This window comes from Rhinoraja longicauda, chromosome 21 (genome assembly GCF_053455715.1).
Source record: "Rhinoraja longicauda isolate Sanriku21f chromosome 21, sRhiLon1.1, whole genome shotgun sequence".
Lineage (NCBI taxonomy): Eukaryota > Metazoa > Chordata > Chondrichthyes > Rajiformes > Arhynchobatidae > Rhinoraja > Rhinoraja longicauda.
Window position 1 is genome coordinate 10,550,011 of NC_135973.1, and position 14,406 is coordinate 10,564,416.

Here is a 14,406-nt window from a genome sequence, read left to right on the forward strand (position 1 = left end):
AACCTGAGTCTCCGGCGCTGCATTCGCTGTAAGGCAGCAACTCTACCGCTGCGCCACCGTGCCGCCTGCAGAGATTGGGACAATTTTACCCAAAATATTACACAATATAAAACCCATGGAGTCATACAATATAGGCTTTCCTTTCGTTCAGTTTGGTTTAGTTTAGTTTACAGCTGTGGTGCTTTATTTGCCGCTGGTACCGAGGTACAGTGAAATTCGTTTTTGTATACAGTTCAGTTCAAGTGTCACGATACATAAGCACTTGGATACACTGTCAGTGACAGTTGTATGTAAGGTCAAGCGAAGCATCGTCGATGCAAGTCTATCGTCTCACTGAGGATCAACGGCAGGTAACCTGGTGCAGACTGGTGTGCATGTACCAGTCTGTAACCGTCTGTACTTTCTGAGGAGGCTCCGCTCCTTCAACGTCTGCAGTAAGATGCTGCAGATGTTCTATCAACCGGTGGTGTCCAGTGCCATCTTCTATGCTGTGGTGTGCTGGGGCAGCAGGACGAAGGCCGTGGACGCCAACAGAATCAAACAAGCTCATCAGGAGGCCCGGCTCCGTCCTGGGAGTGGAGTTGGATTGATTGGGGGTGGTCTTGGAGGGGAGGATGCTCCTCAAAACTGTGGAGCATCTTGGACAGTACAGCTCATCCCCCTCCATGACACACTGGTCAACCTGAGGAGCAGCTTCAGCAACAGGCTTGTTCCACCAAGAGGCAGCGCAGAACGCCACAGGAGGTCCCCTTTTCTCTGTGGCTATCAAACTATACAACTCCTTCCCATTCTGTCGTGGGGTAGACTGACTCCCCTCCCCCCTTCCCCCTCCCCAATGATTGCACATCCCCCAAGCCTTTCCACTCATAGAGTCATAGAGAGAGTCATAGAGTGATACAGTGTGGAAACAGGCCCTTCAGCCCAACTTGCCCACACCGGCCATCAATGTCCCAGCAACACTAGCCCCACCCGCCTGTCCATATCCCTCCAAATCTGTCCTAAACATGTACCTGTCTAACTGTTCCTTAGCGAACAGATGGGATAGACCCAGCCTCAACTACCTCCTCTGGCTGCTTGTTTCATAGACCTACCGCCCTTTGTGTGAAAAAGTTACCCCTCGAATTCCTATTAAATCTTTTCCCCTTCACCTTAAACCTATTGTCTGTCCTCTGGTCCTCGATTCCACTACTCTGGGCAAGAGACTGTACATCTACCCGATCTATTCCTCTCATGATTTTGTACACCTCTATAAGATCACCCCTCACCCCCCTGCGCCCCAAGGAATAGAGACCCTGCCGACTCAACCTCTCCCTACAGCTCATGCCCTCTAGTCCTGGCAACGTCCTCGTGAAACTTTTCTGAACCCTTTCAAGCTTGACAATACCTTGACCTATGACCCGTCACTTTAATTTCAAGTTTCATGCATTTCATTTATCGTTTTATAGCACGTGCGTCTCTGAACAAATCTCGTAAATTGTCACAAGACGCCAGTCAATAAATGAAAGAGGTGGCATAATAACATCGTTGCCTGCACTGAGATCAATATTATTTTCGGTTAGTTGAACCTTTGCACCGATACGTAAGTGGTGTTATTTAATGGTTCCAAGAATGCATGATTTATGGCATGGACAGTATAAATGAATCAAACATCCCCAAGTGTCAACTTAAGGTAAGGCTTTTTAAAATCATGTAAGGTTTGATGGAATAATGAAAGAGACAGTGGTTCCACTAGAGGAAGGATTAATAACCAGAAGGCACAGGTTCAAGATTATTAGTACATGATCCAAAAATGACAACATTCATTCACATAGCAACTTTATCACATCCCAAGGTGCCTCTCTTCTTAAAGTTGGCTCAGAGACCATTTCTAGGTAACTGATAACAGGGTTAAAAAATAATATTTTAAGGAGAAAACAGGGCATGGGGGTTTAGGAAGCCAATTAAAGAAGTCTGAATTCGACAGCTAAAGGTTTGGCTGCCAAGTGGACCAATTGAAGGCGGCACAGTGGCACAGCGGTAGATTTGCTGCCTTACAACGTCAGAGACCCGGGTTCGATCCCGACTTCGGGTGCTGTCTGTACGGAGTTTGCACGTTCTCGCCGTGACCTCGCAGGTTTTCCCCGGGTGCTCAGGTTTCCTCCCATACTCCAATGACGTGCAGATTTAATAACTGCAAATCCCCCACCGCTCCCCTCCCCTCCCCCAAGGTGTTCCCCAAGGTTCAGTTCTCGGCCCCCTCCTCTTCATCCTGTACCTGTTCCCCCTTGGTCAATTAATCCGCCGTCATGGTCTCAAGTTCCACTGCTTCGCCGATGATATCCAGCTCCTCGTCTCCACCAAGTCAATCTCCTCCACCACACACTCTACCCTGACAAACTGCATCACTGAAATAAAATCTTGGCTTCAATTCAATTTCCTCAAACTCAACTGTGACAAATCTGAAATCATCATCATTGGACCAAAAACGCTCACCAAATCCACCCACAACTTCACCCTCAATATTGATGGTTTCCCAGTATCCACCTCCCCTCACATCCGGAATCTTGGAATCATCCTTGATCAAACCCTCTCCTTCGACAAACACATCAAACACATCACCAAGACAGCCTTCTTCCACCTCAAAAACATCGCCCGTCTCCGTCCATCCCTCTCCTCCACAGCTGCAGAAACCCTCATCCACGCCTTCATCACCTCCCGTCTGGACTACTGCAACAGCCTCCTCTATGGATCACCCTCAAAAATCATCAATAAACTCCAATACATCCAGAACTCCGCTGCCCGTCTACTCACCCACTCCCCAATCCGTGACCATATCACCCCTGTCCTTTACAAGCTCCACTGGCTCCCCATCCCCCAGAGAATCCAGTACAAAATCCTCCTCATGACCTACAAAGCCCTCCATAACCTGGCCCCATCCTACCTGACTGACCTCCTCCACAGACACACTCCCACCTGCACCCTCCGCTCTGCTGCTGCTAACCTCCTGTCCCCCCCCATCCGGACCAAACTCAGATCCTGGGGGGACAGGGCTTTCTCCATCGCTGCTCCCACACTCTGGAACTCACTACCCTAAACCATCAGAGACTCCTCCTCACTCACCTCATTCAAAACATCACTGAAGTGTCACCTGTTCAGCACTGCCTTCAATCACTGACCGTCACCTCACCTTATTTTTCCTTTTTCTGTTCGTTTACTTATTTATCTATTTCTTTTCTTTTCTATGTTTTAGTAAACCCTGTAAAGCGCCTTTGAGTGTTTAGAAAAGCGCTATATAAATGTAATGCATTATTATTATTATAGATTTGTAGGTTAATTTTGCTTCAATGAAAGATTGTAAATAGTCCCTGGTGTGTAGGATAGTGCTAGTGTATGAGGTGAATACTGGTCAGAGCGGACTCGGTGGGCCGAAGGGCCAGTTTCCACGTTGTATCTCTAAACTAAACTAAAATTAAATTTGGAACCGATAAATGTCTTGAAGAGTAGGATTGGAAAAGATTACAGAGGTTGAGAGGCTTATTAATCCTTTCTTGGAACCACTCAAGAAGCCAGGTGTAAGGAATACAAGTTACTGCTTGATGTAATGGATATCATGACTTTCCTTGATTAATGAGTTATGTTGCCAAGGTGAATTCCAGGAAGCTTGCAAGAACCTGTGTTAATCTCCCAGACTGTTTGTCGAGTGCTTTTGATGTGTGGCTCAAATATTTAAAGATAACCTGCATTATTGAGAGGGTGGGAAAGAACTGCAGATGCTGGTTTAAATCGAAGATCAATCTGAAGAAGGGTCTCGACCCGAAATGTCACCCATTCCTTCTCTCCAGAGATGCTGCCTGTCCAGCTGAGTTACTATTATTGAAACGGTTTCTGACTTCAGCGTTCAGTTCAGTTCTGTTCAGTTTAATTTATTGTCACGTGTACCGAGCGAGGTACAGTGAAAAGCTTTTGTTGCGTGCTAAACATGTGACACTGGATTTACAGTTTGAAGGCTTTGCAAATTTATTTTCCCCATGCGTGCAAAATCCTACTGTTTGGTAGGTTTCGAACCCTTCCTAACAATAAGAAATTTGGTAGCATGTTATTAAACTTGTAATTTTTGAAGTAGATGAATAATTTTATGTTAACTAAAAGTAAAGCAGGTGAACTACATAAAAATCAATGTTTCCAGATAAAGTTAGATAGAGATGGTATACAACTGCTTGACGTGTTTTCTGCCCGAGTGTACAGACCATCTATATCTGGTTAAAATCCCAGCACGGTAGCGCAGCGGTAGAGTTGCTGCTTTACAGCGAATGCAGCGCCGGAGACTCAGGTTCGATCCTGACTACGGGTGCTGCACTGTAAGGAGTTTGTACGTTCTCCCCGTGACCTGCGTGGGTTTTCTCCGAGATCTTCGGTTTCCTCCCACACTCCAAAGACGTACAGGTATGTAGGTTAATTGGCTGGGTAAATGTAAAATGTTAAAAAAAATAATAATAATAATTTTTAAAAAAAAATTTTTTTTTAATAATTTTTTTTTTTTTTTAAATAAATTTTAAAAAAATTGTCCCTAGTGGGTGTAGGATAGTGTTAATGTAGGGGATCGCTGGGCGGCACGGACCTGGAGGGCCGAAAAGGCCTGTTTCCGGCTGTATATATATGATATGATATGATATGATATTCCGAAGCACAGCAGAAGGTTTATCACTAGTTAGACACAAAATGCTGGAGTAACTCAGCGGGTCAGGCAGCATCTCGGGAGAGAAGGAAAGGGTGACGTTTCTGGTCGAGACCCTTCTTCAGACTGTCCTTCATCGCCAGGCTTGCATCCGACCACACATCGACGCTGCAATAACGGGCTTTGGAGCAAGCAGCCAACAACCAGGATGCATCACCCATGGTCAGCCATGACTGAGGGGGGCCTTAGAAACAATCTCAGCTTTAACGATACCCAATGTCTTGGCCTCCACAGCCGTCTGTGGCAACGAATTCCACAGATTCATCACCCTCTATTCAATATTCACACAGAATAGTGAAAGGCTTGGATAGAGTGGATGTGGAGAGGATGTTTCCACTAGTGGGCAAGTCTAGGACTAGAGGTCATAGCCTCAGAATTAAAGGACGTTCTTTTAGGAAGGAGATGACGAGAAATTACTTTAGTCAGAGGGTGGTGAATCTGTGGAATTCTTTGCTACAGAAGGCAGTAGAGGCCGTCAGTGGATATTTTTAAGGCAGAGATAGATAGATTCTTAATTAGTGCAGGTGTCAGAGGTTATGGGGAGAAGGCAGGAGAATGGGGTTAGTGTTATGTTCAGCACGGCATAAAGATAAAGTACACTCACACGTTCGTTGCCTGAATCGCGCCAGTCTTTATTTACCCAGCGTCCTCAGCTAAAGGAACACCCACTCATTAACATGGCACATGAATATGCATGAATACATTACACTCATCTCCCTTTTTTAAAGTATTAAATCCAAGTACTCAGTTACAATTTTGATGTTGTGATACTTGATTTAAACCAATACCTTTAACCATATTCACAAAATTTCAAATGCTAAACATAATACATTTATTTTACATATTCACACATTTTCGTTTTAGTTGTAGAGTGAGTTGTCTAACTTACAAATTTAACCTAATTACTGGTTTGCGGTTTCTGCCTGATCGTCTAACAGTAACAGGTGCAACAGGCGTAACAGATGTACGTGTAGACTCAACTGTTGGCTTGTTTGGCTCCATGTTAGTACACTGACCTTGACTAGACAAGTCTGTTCCTTTATCTGTACTCACTGAATTTTGTGTATCAACCACAATAGTCTTTTCTAACTTACTTTCAGATGAATACTCAGGGATTAGGAATTCATGCTCAGTTTTTGGTTCATCTTTGGCTGGAATCATTTGATCCACATGAACACTTTTGATCTTGTCTCCAACATCCACTAAGTATCTTTTTGTCCCACACACTTCCACTATTTTCCCAACATCCCATTTGTCTCGACTGGACTTGTTGGGAGGACTGAGCACACGAACTTGATCATCTGGCTTGAAGTTCCTCTCCTTTTTGTGGAAGTCAAAGTGGTGTTTTTGACTTAACTGTTTTTGCTCAACTCTTGAGGCCAAATTGGGTTGAACTAGACTTAGGCGTATTCTTAGCCTTCTCTTCATCAACAGTTCTGCAGGTGAATAACCCGTAGTTGTGTGTGGTGAAGTTCTGTACTTCAGCAAGAAACTAGCCAAACGATGTTTCATGCTGAGCTTTGAACTACCCTGCAAAACCTGTTTCTTGAGAGCCTCTTTGACTACTCTAACAGACCTTTCCGCCGCCCCATTGGAGGCTGGATGGTATGGGGGAACAAGTGTGTGTTTTACCCCGTTACGCTGCATGAACTCTTTGAACTGTTCTGAACGAAACAAAACAAGTTCTTCTGGTAAACCAGAAACAAGTTCTTCTGGTAAACCATGACATGCAAAAACCGATCTCAACTTGTCTATGGTACGCTCAGCAGTAGTGCTTGATCCCATATGCTTAGCCTCAATCCATTTGGAATGACTATCTACCAGTACCAGAAAATTATCATTACCCTTTTCACAAAAGTCTACATGAACTCTCTGAAACGGTCTACTTGGCCATGACCAGGGTTGCAGTGGTGTTTTTGGTGGTTTACTGCGGCAATTTTGACACACGCTACATTTGCTCACCAGTGACTCAATGTCACTGTCTATACCAGGCCAATATACAAAACTTCTAGCAATTGACTTCATGCTAACTATGCCAGGATGTTCGGCATGAAGTTCGTACATAATCTTGTTTCTTAAAGACTCTGGTACAACCACTCTGTAACCCCACTTTATGCATCCCTGCTCACATGATAATTCATGTCGTCGATTATAGAAAGGCTTCAGTTCCGAGTTTGATCCACTCTCGATTTCAGTCCAACCATTCAATGTTTGTTCATAAACACTCTTCAGCACAGTGTCCTTCACTGTTTCAGCTGCAATTTCTGTTGCAGTCACTGGAAAGTCTTCATCTACGACTTGCAGTGTGTAGATTGAGTTCTCGCTTCCCACATCAGAGTTCTCATGGGGCAATCGGGACAACGCATCTGCGACTGCGTTGCATTTGGAGCTTCTGTACTCCACCTTGTAATCATACTGGGACAACAGAATTGCCCAGCGCTGCATCCTTGATGCCGCCATGGAAGGTATAGCTGACTTGGGACCCAGTATCGTTAGTAGTGGTTTGTGATCAGTCACAAGGGTGAATGGTCTGCCAAGAAGAAGCTGGTAGAATTTCTTGATTCCGAACACAATGCTGAGTGCTTCCTTTTCTATCTGTGCATAGTTGTGCTCACTTGGTGATAGGGTGCGGGAGGCAAAAGCAATAGGCTTTTCCTGTCCGTCATCCATTACGTGGCAAATCTCTGCACCTACACCATAACTTGAAGCATCACAAGCAAGTTTCATCTCGTGCGTCGTGTCGTAGTGAACAAGGAGTTTGTCACTTGTCAGGTTTTTCTTGCAGATGTCGTATGCATGTTGTTGTTCCTTTCCCCACATCCAATTCTCATCCTTTTGTAACAGATGATGTAGTGGCTTTAGCACGGTTGCTAAATCTAGAAGGAATCGTGCATAGAACTGCACCATCCCAAGGAATGATCGTAGCTCTGTCACATTGTTGGGCGTTGGAGCATTCACAATTGTTTCAATTTTCGCCTTCACAGTGCGCAGTCCGTTGGAAGCTACTTTGAGTCCAAGGTAGATCACCTCTGATTGCGCAAATGCACATTTGCTCTTTCGTAGTTTGACGTTGTGGCAGTTCAATCGTGTAAGAACTTGCTCGAGTATCTCCAGATGTTCTTCCATGCCCACTGTGAATATCAGTAGATCATCCTGGTTGCACACACAGTGCGGAATGCCGTGCAACATTTTGTCCATGACGGACTGAAAGGTTTTCGGGGAAGATTTCACAGCATAGGGCAGCTTTGTGTATGAATACAAGCCCTTATGTGTGTTGATGGTCAAGCACTGCTGACTTTCTTTGTCAACATTGAGTTGGGCATAAGCATGAGACAAATCCAACTTAGTGAAGACTCTTGCTCCGCTAAGTTCTGCATACAGATCCTGCGAGGTTGGCAAAGGATACTGTTCGTCGTCAACAGCTTGGTTGATTGTGACTTTGTAGTCACCGCATAGTCGAACAGTTTTGTCAGCCTTGAGCACAGCCACAACTGGCGTTGCCCAGTTGCTCTGGTCTGTCTTCACGAGTACTCCATTCCGCTCCAACCTGTTGAGTTCTTCCTCCACTTGTTGCTTTAGCGCATATGGTACCGGTCTTGGTCGACAATACACAGGTCTCACATGTTTGCTCTTTCTATATAGGAGCTGAACGGCTCTCTACTTTTGTCAAAGATGCCCAGGCTTCCGATGTAGCCCGTGGACGCCGCCATTTTGTCCCTCTTTTTTTTTTAAACAAAGGAACGAGGAGAGTTTTTTTCCTTGCACTAGCTCAGATTTCCTGCCTGTTCTGGTGTAACAAAGCACCTAAAACTTAGCAGTACAAAAGCTATGCTAGCTATGCAAAACAAACTGTCTCCTCCACAATCCCGCCCTCGTCGCCAATTTTGTTATGTTCAGCACGGCATAAAGATAAAGTACACTCACACGTTCGTTGCCTGAATCACGCCAGTCTTTATTTACCCAGCGTTCTCGGCTAAAGGAACACCCACTCATTAACATGGCACATGAATATGCATGAATACATTACACTGCTCTCCCTTTTTTAAAGTATTAAATCCAAGTACTCAGTTACAATTTTGATGTTGTGATACTTGATTTAAACCAATACCTTTAACCATATTCACAAAATTTCAAATGCTAAACATAATACATTTATTTTACATATTCACACATTTTTGTTTTAGTTGTAGAGTGAGTTGTCTAACTTACAAATTTAACCTAATTACTGGTTTGCGGTTTCTGCCTGATCGTCTAACAGTAACAGGTGCAACAGGCGTAACAGATGTACGTGTAGACTCAACTGTTGGCTTGTTTGGCTCCATGTTAGTACACTGACCTTGACTAGACAAGTCTGTTCCTTTATCTGTACTCACTGGATTTTGTGTATCAATCACAATAGTCTTTTCTAACTTACTTTCAGATGAATACTCAGGGATTAGGAATTCATGCTCAGTTTTTGGTTCATCTTTGGCTGGAATCATTTGATCCACATGAACACTTTTGATCTTGTCTCCAACATCCACTAAGTATCTTTTTGTCCCACACACTTCCACTATTTTCCCAACATCCCATTTGTCTCGACTGGACTTGTTGGGAGGACTGAGCACACGAACTTGATCATCTGGCTTGAAGTTCCTCTCCTTTTTGTGGAAGTCAAAGTGGTGTTTTTGACTTAACTGTTTTTGCTCAACTCTTGAGGCCAAATTGGGTTGAACTAGACTTAGGCGTATTCTTAGCCTTCTCTTCATCAACAGTTCTGCAGGTGAATAACCCGTAGTTGTGTGTGGTGAAGTTCTGTACTTCAGCAAGAAACTAGCCAAACGATGTTTCATGCTGAGCTTTGAACTACCCTGCAAAACCTGTTTCTTGAGAGCCTCTTTGACTACTCTAACAGACCTTTCCGCCGCCCCATTGGAGGCTGGATGGTATGGGGGAACAAGTGTGTGTTTTACCCCGTTACGCTGCATGAACTCTTTGAACTGTTCTGAACGAAACAAAACAAGTTCTTCTGGTAAACCAGAAACAAGTTCTTCTGGTAAACCATGACATGCAAAAACCGATCTCAACTCGTCTATGGTACGCTCAGCAGTAGTGCTTGATCCCATATGCTTAGCCTCAATCCATTTGGAATGACTATCTACTAGTACCAGAAAATTATCATTACCCTTTCCACAAAAGTCTACATGAACTCTCTGAAACGGTCTACTTGGCCATGACCAGGGTTGCAGTGGTGTTTTTGGTGGTTTACTGCGGCAATTTTGACACACGCTACATTTGCTCACCAGTGACTCAATGTCACTGTCTATACCAGGCCAATATACAAAACTTCTAGCAATTGACTTCATGCTAACTATGCCAGGATGTTCGGCATGAAGTTCGTACATAATCTTGTTTCTTAAAGACTCTGGTACAACCACTCTGTAACCCCACTTTATGCATCCCTGCTCACATGATAATTCATGTCGTCGATTATAGAAAGGCTTCAGTTCCGAGTTTGATCCACTCTCGATTTCAGTCCAACCATTCAATGTCTGTTCATAAACACTCTTCAGCACAGTGTCCTTCTCTGTTTCAGCTGCAATTTCTGTTGCAGTCACTGGAAAGTCTTCATCTACGACTTGCAGTGTGTAGATTGAGTTCTCGCTTCCCACATCAGAGTTCTCATGGGGCAATCGGGACAACGCATCTGCGACTGCGTTGCATTTGGAGCTTCTGTACTCCACCTTGTAATCATACTGGGACAACAGAATTGCCCAGCGCTGCATCCTTGATGCCGCCATGGAAGGTATAGCTGACTTGGGACCCAGTATCGTTAGTAGTGGTTTGTGATCAGTCACAAGGGTGAATGGTCTGCCAAGAAGAAGCTGGTAGAATTTCTTGATTCCGAACACAATGCTGAGTGCTTCCTTTTCTATCTGTGCATAGTTGTGCTCACTTGGTGATAGGGTGCGGGAGGCAAAAGCAATAGGCTTTTCCTGTCCGTCATCCATTACGTGGCAAATCTCTGCACCTACACCATAACTTGAAGCATCACAAGCAAGTTTCATCTCGCGCGTCGTGTCGTAGTGAACAAGGAGTTTGTCACTTGTCAGGTTTTTCTTGCAGATGTCGTATGCATGTTGTTGTTCCTTTCCCCACATCCAATTCTCATCCTTTTGTAACAGATGATGTAGTGGCTTTAGCACGGTTGCTAAATCTAGAAGGAATCGTGCATAGAACTGCACCATCCCAAGGAATGATCGTAGCTCTGACACATTGTTGGGCGTTGGAGCATTCACAATTGTTTCAATTTTCGCCTTCACAGGGCGCAGTCCGTTGGAAGCTACTTTGAGTCCAAGGTAGATCACCTCTGATTGCGCAAATGCACATTTGCTCTTTCGTAGTTTGACGTTGTGGCAGTTCAATCGTGTAAGAACTTGCTCGAGTATCTCCAGATGTTCTTCCATGCCCACTGTGAATATCAGTAGATCATCCTGGTTGCACACACAGTGCGGAATGCCGTGCAACATTTTGTCCATGACGGACTGAAAGGTTTTCGGGGAAGATTTCACAGCATAGGGCAGCTTTGTGTATGAATACAAGCCCTTATGTGTGTTGATGGTCAAGCACTGCTGACTTTCTTTGTCAACATTGAGTTGGGCATAAGCATGAGACAAATCCAACTTAGTGAAGACTCTTGCTCCGCTAAGTTCTGCATACAGATCCTGCGAGGTTGGCAAAGGATACTGTTCGTCGTCAACAGCTTGGTTGATTGTGACTTTGTAGTCACCGCATAGTCGAACAGTTTTGTCAGCCTTGAGCACAGCCACAACTGGCGTTGCCCAGTTGCTCTGGTCTGTCTTCACGAGTACTCCATTCCGCTCCAACCTGTTGAGTTCTTCCTCCACTTGTTGCTTTAGCGCATATGGTACCGGTCTTGGTCGACAATACACAGGTCTCACATGTTTGCTCTTTCTATATAGGAGCTGAACGGCTCTCTACTTTTGTCAAAGATGCCCAGGCTTCCGATGTAGCCCGTGGACGCCGCCATTTTGTCCCTCTTTTTTTTTTAAACAAAGGAACGAGGAGAGTTTTTTTCCTTGCACTAGCTCAGATTTCCTGCCTGTTCTGGTGTAACAAAGCACCTAAAACTTAGCAGTACAAAAGCTATGCTAGCTATGCAAAACAAACTGTCTCCTCCACAATCCCGCCCTCGTCGCCAATTTTGTTATGTTCAGCACGGCATAAAGATAAAGTACACTCACACGTTCGTTGCCTGAATCACGCCAGTCTTTATTTACCCAGCGTTCTCGGCTAAAGGAACACCCACTCATTAACATGGCACATGAATATGCATGAATACATTACAGTTAGGATCAGACATGATTGAATGACGGAGTAGACTTAATGGGCCTAATGGCCTAATTCTACTATCACTGATGACCTTATTAGAACTAGGCCATTCGGCACATTGAGTCTGCTCTGCCATTTGATCATGGCTGATCTATTTTTTCCATTTCAACCCCATTCTCCTGCCTTCTTCCCATAACCTCTGTCGGCCTTACGTATCAAGAACCTACCAATCTCAGCTTTAACAGTACCCAATGCCCTGGCCTCCACAGCTGTCTGTCGCAATGAATTCCACAGATTCACCACCCTCTGGAGATAAATTCTTTTATTCTGCAAGTGTTCTTTTGGCAGTCGCCTTTGACCCAACCTTGCAAGTCAATGGCTGGTCACTAAGCACCTGTATGAAGTCCGCAACCCACACATCTATGCACACCTGGCGTGCAACAAGGGCAAATTCTGTAAGGAACATTTAGGTGCAATACCACTGCCCCCCCCCCCCCCCCCATTAAATCCTTTACCCCGTACCGGTCTGAAAGAAGAGATGGAAGCTGCCAAGATTTATGCTGTTGTGATAAATAAACCAGCATGCATTGAGAGAAAAGCATTTGAAGCCACCCAAAAGAAAAATGAGGCGATGAAAGAGGAAGTGGAGGTTGTGTACCTAGAGCCAAATAGTTGCTGAGTGGTATAAATAACTCCACCAACAATTCACGTCAACAACAATCCCAAATTCCTCACCCTTCCACTGAGTATCTCATTGACTTCATTCCAACAGAGACAATGAATAACCACCAGAAAATTCAGATTGCAGTCAACAAAGTAATTAAGTTGAAGACATAATGCACATAATAATCACTTAATTACTCACAGGACATACTTAAGGACTATATTCCGAGAATCTTTGCTTCTCCCACTGCCAGTGTTAGAATGCACGCAATAGTCACTGACATAGAGTCATAGAGTCATAGAGTGTGGAAACAGGCCCTTCGTCCCAACCAACCAACATGCCCCATCTACACTAGTCCCACCTGCCTGTATATGGCCTACATCCCATTAAACCTATCCTACCCATGTACCCATCCAAATGTTTCTCAAACGTTGTGATAATACTTGCCTCAACTACCTCCACTTGCAGTGCATTCCACACACCTACCACCCTTTGTGTAAAACAGTTGCCCCTCAGGTTCCTATTAAATCTCCCCCCCCCCCCTACACACACACACACTGACATAGCCAGCAGATAAATCTGAAGTTAAGTCTGAAGAAGGGCGGCACGGTGGCGCAGCGGTAGAGTTGCTGCTTTACATCGCCAGAGACCAGGATTCGATGCTGACTGCAGGTGCTGTCTGTGCGGAGATTGTACCTTGTCCCCGTGACCATGTGAGTTTTACCCGGGTGCAATGGACTTGAGGTGATGTTCCAATTAATTGGAAAATGAAATTCTGTTATTCAAGAAGGGAGTTTAAAATCTGTCAAGGGAAATGTTTGAAGTTATTATTAAAGACATTATACCAGCGCACATTAAAAAAAAATCCTCACCCCTCTAAACTCCAGTGAGTACAGGCTCATAGCCTTCAAACGCTCCTCATATGCTAACCCCATCACGCCCAAAATCATTCTCGTAAACCTCCTCTGGGCCCTCTCCAAAGCCAGCACATCATCCCTCCTCAGATATGAAGTCCAAAACCATTCACAATACTCCAGAGGTCACGATGGAAGAGGAACCTGGGGTCCTTGTGCACGATTCACAAAAGACGAGTTGGTGGGTAGTGAGTAATTAGAAAAGATTACAGAAAATTGTGGTTCAATGCGAGGGGTAGGCGAGGAAGTAGGATGTTATGCTTCAGTTACGTGGGCCATTGGTGAAACCGTGCCCAGAAGGTTGGAATCCTTATTTACACAAGTTATTTACATAAATGCATTGGATGCAATCAAGAAGGATTACTCGACTAGTACCTGGAATGGATAGGTTGTTTTATGAGAAATTAGCAAAATAGGCTTGTATATTCACTGGAGCTTGGAAGAGTGAGAGTTAGCTTGATTGGAACAACAATCCTGAGAGGTCTTGACAGGGTGATTATTGAGTGATGTTTCCTCTTGTGGGAGAACAGGAGTACAGACCATGGTTTAAAAATAAGAGGTCAGCTATTCTAGACAGAGATGACGGACTGTGATTCTTTGTGGAGGAAGGGAATTGGAAAAACCTGCGACTTTGAATGATTTCTGCTCAGTAATGATAGGGTACTGGGAGAGCTTTCGCATTAGCCATGATTTTATTGAATAGGGAGAAGGCAGGAGAATGGGGTTGGGAGGGAAAGCTAGATCAGCCACGATTGAATGGCGGAGTAGACTCAATAGGTCGA